We start from the raw sequence: 7306 nt of genomic DNA on the forward strand, positions 1-7306 counted from the left end.
TTAAAACTGCAACGTGACTTTATTGGCACTGAAAGTTTTTACCGGGGTGTTGACAATTTATCACGAACAGCGTGGTCTGACCTGCTTGTAAAGCTCGCTCTTTCTCTCATTCTTTATTTTTCCTTCGAACAAATGTGAGAATAGAGGAGAAATTGTCGCGAGAATCAGCGTCGGGCGTCTTGTCCTCGAAAAACTTGGCATGCCTGAACATGTGCTGGAATTTGATGATAGGAAGAGACGAGGGTTGAGTTCGATCGTTAGGAAGAACTAAATGGCGTGACTAAGGCGTTCAATTTGCAACGCTTTGACGTGTAATAAGATTTTCCACTCCATTAGTAAGGCAGTGCCAAATACATCCACCGAAAACGGCGGTGTGAAAGTGTCGAGGAGGAAATCTTGCTGCAAGTAAGTTGACGGTATTAAACGCGTACTCAGGTGGTCCGCAGGAACCGCGGGAAGGTAAGAAAAACAAGTCATTGTTTTAACTGCCGCGAACAAAAGCGGCCTATTTTTCTTTTCGGTTTTCGCTCTTCGTTCGGGGATTAATCACTTTAGTGATTGATTGTGCGGCGAATCAATCACCCGCAGAGTTTTTATTACCGCCGAGTGGTGATCATTCTAATCGTCGTGTTCTTGAATCTCGAATCATTGATAACTATGCTCCTAGTTTAACAAAACACTCTACGTTTGATATTAGAACGTGGTGGAATTGGGATTGCCAAATTTGGGGACAGCCGGCGCGTTAATTAAAGCCGATAATCGTGTATCATCGTTTCAGAAGTTTTCCGAGGTCAGCAGAGGGTCGATACTCGCAAAGCGGACCGCTGCTAATTAGCTTTGTTCCGAATTTCGCAATCATGGCAGATTAGCAGAAACGGACGATATCCAGCCCCCGTGCTCGCAAATTGTAAATAAAGTGAAACAATATACCGTTGGGAAAATCCGCGCAGTTGCGAAAGTTCCTCAAACACTGTCAACGCCATAACCCTGCCTGCAGTATAATACCTTGATTGAAGTAACCCTAATCGAATCGCTTCTACCTTAGGCGCAGGTTGTTTGCTGATCGGTGGATGAAGTTTGGGTAACATTAGTTCGCATTCATCCGACGAAGGTTATCGGCGTATCAACGAGGCAACAGTCCGAGCATAAACCAGCCTATCCGTGCTGTTTCACCGTGGCTGTTGGTCTCAGCCGTCGAAACGATCGCTGAACTGCCAAACACTTGCTGCAGCGTGTATTGTCAGCACGGACCAATCTCCGGTTAATTATCAGCTTGATTGGAAATTGCAAACTTGGCAGTGCCAGGAGCCGTAAACCCGGTCGAACCGCAGCGGCGTGGTGTGCCCGTATCTTCGCGAAGTGATTCGCTCTTCGTCGTCGCAGAGGAATTGTTGTGCCTGGGAGAAGCGAGATAAGTTCAAAAACACGCGTGCTTCGGACTCTCGACTTCGGCTTTAGTGGCCGTTTTGCCTTTTCTGGAAGAAATAGATCCGCCTTGGCCGTTCCGCTGAACTTTTTAACTATTTTTTTTTTTTCTAAATCATTTATACGTTTCGTCGGGCTAAGCTGCTACCCTTTTCGGATTTATGGTGACGGGTATGCCCCGAACCGAACTTAAGGCTCCCATTGTGTATTTACGAGGCAAATATCTCGGGGGTCGCGGACCACTGCTTTTTCTGAACAAAAAACTGTACACTTGGCTTCTCAAGCTCTCTCTCTCTCTATATATATATATTATATATACATATATTTATATGTCATTGCTAATGTGAAGTTTTGTTTCAATTATGAGTAACAAAAATACGATCTAATATAATCTAATCAGTCTCTCTCTCTCTTTTTATCATTATAATTATCATTAACTATCACTAATTTTTTGCGAGCATCTGCGTTCTACTTGTATTTATAACCAATTACAATTATTAATTAGAATAATTATTGCCGTCCTACCTAATGGACTGTCCTTAATTATTATTATTATTAATCATACGTTACTCGACTTGATTGTCTCCCGTTTTCTCCACGAATTCTCTATGTTATGTTGTTTTTATTGTCTGTAATTTGTTGCCTCAAGGCATAACCAAGGCATAGATAAAAATCAATCATTAATCATCAATCAATCTCTCTCGTGTCTTGAAGCGATTCGCTCCGGTTCTGAAAATCGACACACATATCGCAGATTCCACTTCTCTCGGAACCCAGATAAAACCTACTTTCCAAACTATCCAGCGATGTGTCCGCCGTTAAACCATATATACGCGATGCATCTGACCGACATGAACATAAAGTTTCACGACTCGGTATTAAATTTTTTACTCCGATTTCGTTTTGACTGTCCATACCCGAGATGGGTGATCATTGCGACTGTAAAAGTAGTGATTTTCTCTTATACCGTCGGCATTTCATGGGGGAAATCTTCATCGCAGTCGGTTCCAAGGTTCGTTGAGTATTTTCCTGTGACGCTGGTACCAGTGAGATATATCGATTCCAGCAGACCTTTGCTCATCTGGATTCCTCGAGTCACCGGGGTATTATCTCGTAGCAGTTTCGAAAGAATTACTTTATCCAACGTGATAAATCAATTCGACTGCATAGTCCAGGTAACTCGTATCCAACTTATTGTGATACGAACTGTTGCCGGAACGTGGTGTGGAATAACAATTGTGTACACGCGAAACAGCTTCTGCAAGTACCGAATGATCGCGATACACCTACGTGGACGTTTTACAGAGTGACTCATTTGAATTAATGAAAGATTCGAGCACGTAGATCGCAAATATGGTTTTCCCCGTTCTCGTGCACGTATCAATTTTAATCGCCCCGAATTCTGCAATCCGGCAATGAATTTTTATCGTTGGTCATAACACTGCAAAAATATTTGCGAGAATCTGGAGAATCTGAATAAAAATTTGTTGACATAACGTGAAAGATAAGCTTGTGTTCTTTGTCATTTTCAAACATTGCCGTGAACCATAGAAATTCATCGAAATGAATAATTAGAAGGAAATTATGGTATCAGTTGTCCATTGAAGAATGACGGATCCTGTGGACAAGAATTTGCGTGATTTTGGAATTATGTCATATATTATTTCAGTGTCACGCTCAGCGATGAAACTGTTTAGTCTTGATGGTTATTGGGTTTGCCTCCGGAGTTTGTCAGGTCATAGGCACCTCGTGTGCAGGTAAGAACGGCTGTCAGTGTGCAAAGTCGGCTAAACTAACATGAACAGAAATGAGGCAAACGGAAGCGTCATCGTTTACTTTGTTAATTACAGTAAATAACGAATAATCTAGTCTGCGGGAGCCCGGCGTAATCGAGAAATGTAAATTGGTGTAGTTTACGCAAGGAGTTGAAAAAATTTCGGTAAAAGTGAGAACAAACAAGGCGCGAGAGAATGAGGAAAGTTTAATTACTCGATGTCAATTGAGAAATTGCGGTAACGGGATGGAGAGAATTTCCATGGCAAAAAGCGGTTCAAACTTTTTCTGCAAAACTGTTTTCAGGCATTTGTTTGCGATGTATAAAGCATTACATTTACGACAAGATCAGGCGCTTTCAGTCTCGAATTGAAAGTGGCTTGGATATATTTTCTCGCACTGACGATGAGAAAGAAAATTAGCTTGGCCTCTTGCAAAAGCTCTTCAAATTATTTCTTGAACGAGTTGCCGGTACTTGATGTTCGACATCGGAAGTTAAACTTTTCCAACTTTCCAAGTAGGTATACCTGCTTCTTTTCCCGTACAAGAGGCGGTGTGCAATCGTGAGGGGTAATGAATTTTCAAATTGTTCACCACTGCTTGTATTATTCTTCGCGAACTCTTGGCTAGAATAATTACTACGTTTTTTCTACACGGATTATTTATGCGAAATTAAAAATCAGTAAACACCGGTAAGGGTTCGGTATTATTCAGCCGTGGTATTCGTTCCTGGATTCGTTCATTTTATCATCCAGAAATTGAATCCACGTTTTTGCACCCTCATGTTAATGAGCCTATTGATCAAAACGACGAGTAGAGAGACCCCGCGCAGAAAAACCGAGCATATCGGCAAGCGCTGAAAATATTTTCACTTATCGGGTAACTGAGTGGTGGAATTTCAATGCATGCGAGAGTTGGAGACAAATTGGGGTATCCGAAATGTCATGTGAAAACGTGGGGGAAAAATGAAACGGTGAAAAAATGCGGTCCTCGATATTCCCGGCACGCACACACACCCGGTGTATTTCCTACACGTTCACGGGTATATATGTACGTCACGTAAGACACGCCAAGACATAAACTCATGCATACATGGTCTCCTAGTTATTTCTAGTGCTTCCCGAGCTGAATATGTAAGGGAAATCCTTCGCCACTTGACCTATCGGCGAATCTAGGAGTCCACCCACTATCTGCAAACTCGAAGCTTCAGTTTTGAACCGCCAGCCATTCCTCGAGCCTATTCTGGCCGGGTGTCTAAGCCCGATTCGTGCCGCACCTAGATCCAATAATCCTGTACCACTGAGAGGGGATTCTGGATTGAGTTACATACTCTGAGGTACTCTGAGGTATTTCACTCCATTACAGTTACTCCGAATGTATACTATAACTACTGTAATGTAAACAACTATTTTCACGCAGTACCTACGGTAGTCACTGAAAGAAAAATTCGTTTAGAACTTCATTTGCGCAAAGAACTAACGGTTCACAATTTTAGAATATCAATCAGAGTTTTACACAGATTTCATGAAATTCGTTTACAACATTATTCACGATATTATTTGGCTATTACTTCATAGAGGTAATGAGAAATTTCTTTAACTGGAATATACTTTCTTTTTTTTTTAAATAAAACCGAATCAATTAAATTGTAGAATCGAAGAATCACGTTCACAGATGGTTCGAGAAAAATTTTTCCTCGTATTGTCCGTTCATTGTGTTCGTCAGAATTTTTCCGCAGAACAAGATCTTCACATCACTTTGTACGTAATTGCATCATAACCGAGTTATTATATCCGAAAACAAATTTAGTACGAATGACAGAAAAAAAAGTGTGACAAAAAAAAAGTATTCACGCCTGTCCCAAATTTCCCGAATATTTTAAATTTGGAGGAGAAGTTCGCGTTTTTGTAATTATGGCTTATACCTTCCGTCCTTGTGTCTAATAAAAATACCAATAACCGGTAGCAGAAAATATTCCGAAAGATGAATCACGGTCGGTAGATAAATCAAATTGCAATTCATGAGCACGGTTATCTGGGATTTGTCGGAAATTCCGGTAGGCACGAATACCGCAGATGCATGGACCAAGTATCCCCGAGGCGTGCATTAACTGCACGAAGGGCAGCAGTTGCCGGATAGTTCGATAACGTAATATTCCGCCGGAGAGAACGTGTTTAGCTGATGGAAACAGTTAGGTTCTACAAGCTATGGGCATTGAAGAAACCGATAGTACATTCACAACTGCATGCTGTCCTGCACCTGATTGCAGAAATTTCGAATTGTCCGGAAACAGAGCCGTGCGAAATTTCTGGATCACCGATTCAAAGACGTAAAAGTTAATTTTCTGGAAAAGCTCGAGGTGTGACAATGAATCGGTAAGAATTACCGCGGAACGTTAAACGTTTGGGGGATCTAAGCCTTTTTCCATAAACCAAACACGAGCGCAGTTTACGGGTCATTTTTTATTTTATTAATAGCGGTGATTTCGGAAATCGTTATGTGCATGACGGATCTAATTTCACGGTCGTCACGTGATGGCCGGTTGGGGTCCCTGGGTCACGGGACATTATAAATAACGGTCATTTTATACGAGGACGTAGAAATATAGCACCATAACAAATGCGAATAACCGTATCCCTTACCTCCAGAAGTACTTCGCACGCCTCACTGGGCAAGGGTTTTCAGCACTTTTTGACCTCCGCCTCATCCTCGCACTGACCTTTTCAGCGCACCGGATCGACCGGATTAATCGGTGGGAACATTTTTCCCCGACGTTGGCGAACTCCCGAAAATTCAGTAGCTCTCCACCTGCGTCACGGGTGTCTCTACATCGCTGAATTATCGCGAACCTCGGGAAAAAGCTGACGTTTTTCAACAACACCCGTAGTCCGATTATTTACCGCGCATTCACGCGTGACGCAGATATTATCGAAACAACTTTTGTATCGACCTGTAAGTTAATTGTGTTAATTATACATTCGCCACTGGAGTCCGTTCGCTTCCTATTATCGTAAAATTATCATTTCCCCACAAAGTTTCTATATTCAAGAAAATTGTGCAACTTATTCTCTGCCCAAATCGCGCGAACAGTTTACTCACTAGCAAAGATCTCAGCTTTTTCCCCGCTGGTTATCTAAGCGTCGAAAAACTTTGGCGAAATTTAGATCGATTCGCGACTTGATCTAATCCCGAACTTCATCTCCACATAACCGATTGAGTCAAGCATCTCGGTCGTTTCCCAGTTAATTTTTCATCGATCTTTCCGAATCGTCCACCATGATCATTATGGTCAAAACCTACTTCAAAAGCTTCCTCCGTCCGTTATATAGCGACGAGGGTGATTATCGGTATCGGTGATTGTCGAATGGCCTTGACATCGGATCGAGCGAGGGTCAACCGGGAGACCAGCGCATCGCGTGGAGGCAGTGCGCGCACTGGTTGCCTCTTTGACGTGGGGTTGATTTTCCCCGCAACTCGAGGTGCTACCTGTGGTGGTTTGTACCGCGCATGCGCGCCGAGGGATGAGACGGAATCTCATCTTCTCTGTGCAGCTTCTCTTCAGGCCACAAAACTGTCGGGGATAGTAGATAAGTAATGTGGTCACTACCGGAACAGAAAAGAGCGGCAAACGATTCGACGTTTTGGCAAGTACCTAAACTCCCGGGTACACATGTAAAGTACTCGAGCTATGAAGTTTACGAGACCTCGAAGCAGAGACTACGAATCGAAAATACACACTTTGGGTTGACGGTTGATCTCACAAGGGAGGTTCAGGATAGTCCCGAGAATGGCAAGGTTCTAGTTTTGCTTCAATGGAAGTTGCCGCAAAGATGGGCACGTACTCCAAACTTCGTATCTGGGGTATCATAGTTTCACTTACAATGAAATTATCCACTCTGGCTTGTAAGCAACACGCGCTATACACCTGTATGTTGATGAAGCTCAGACAACACGTCGGTTGTGTCGTGTATTGATCCAAAATCTTTGTTTACGTCGACGATATTCAGACGTGGAGTGTCGACTGCGAATTGGTGTATTATATGAAGGCTGTTTTCCGTATTGCCGTGTCAATCGAACCAGATTTAATCTCGGTCACCGCGTGCGGAAC

General features: G+C 42.7%; 1 protein-coding gene across 4 annotated transcripts in view; it reads right to left on the reverse strand.

Moving 5' to 3' along the window:
• The window catches only part of LOC107223296 (gamma-aminobutyric acid type B receptor subunit 2), a 103129-nt gene extending 96510 nt beyond the window's left edge, over positions 1 to 6619 (reverse strand). For 3 of the 4 annotated variants that reach the window (XM_046733867.1, XM_046733869.1, XM_046733870.1), the window contains exon 1: positions 5841 to 6619. The gene's annotated coding sequence lies outside the window, so the exon portion shown is untranslated. The remainder of the gene's footprint in view (positions 1 to 5840) is intronic. The other variant, XM_046733868.1, reaches the window with a different exon arrangement.
• Positions 6620 to 7306: the final 687 nt, after the last annotated feature.

The sequence above is a fragment of the Neodiprion lecontei genome, chromosome 3 (assembly GCF_021901455.1).
Source record: "Neodiprion lecontei isolate iyNeoLeco1 chromosome 3, iyNeoLeco1.1, whole genome shotgun sequence".
NCBI classification, from domain to species: Eukaryota; Metazoa; Arthropoda; class Insecta; order Hymenoptera; family Diprionidae; genus Neodiprion; species Neodiprion lecontei.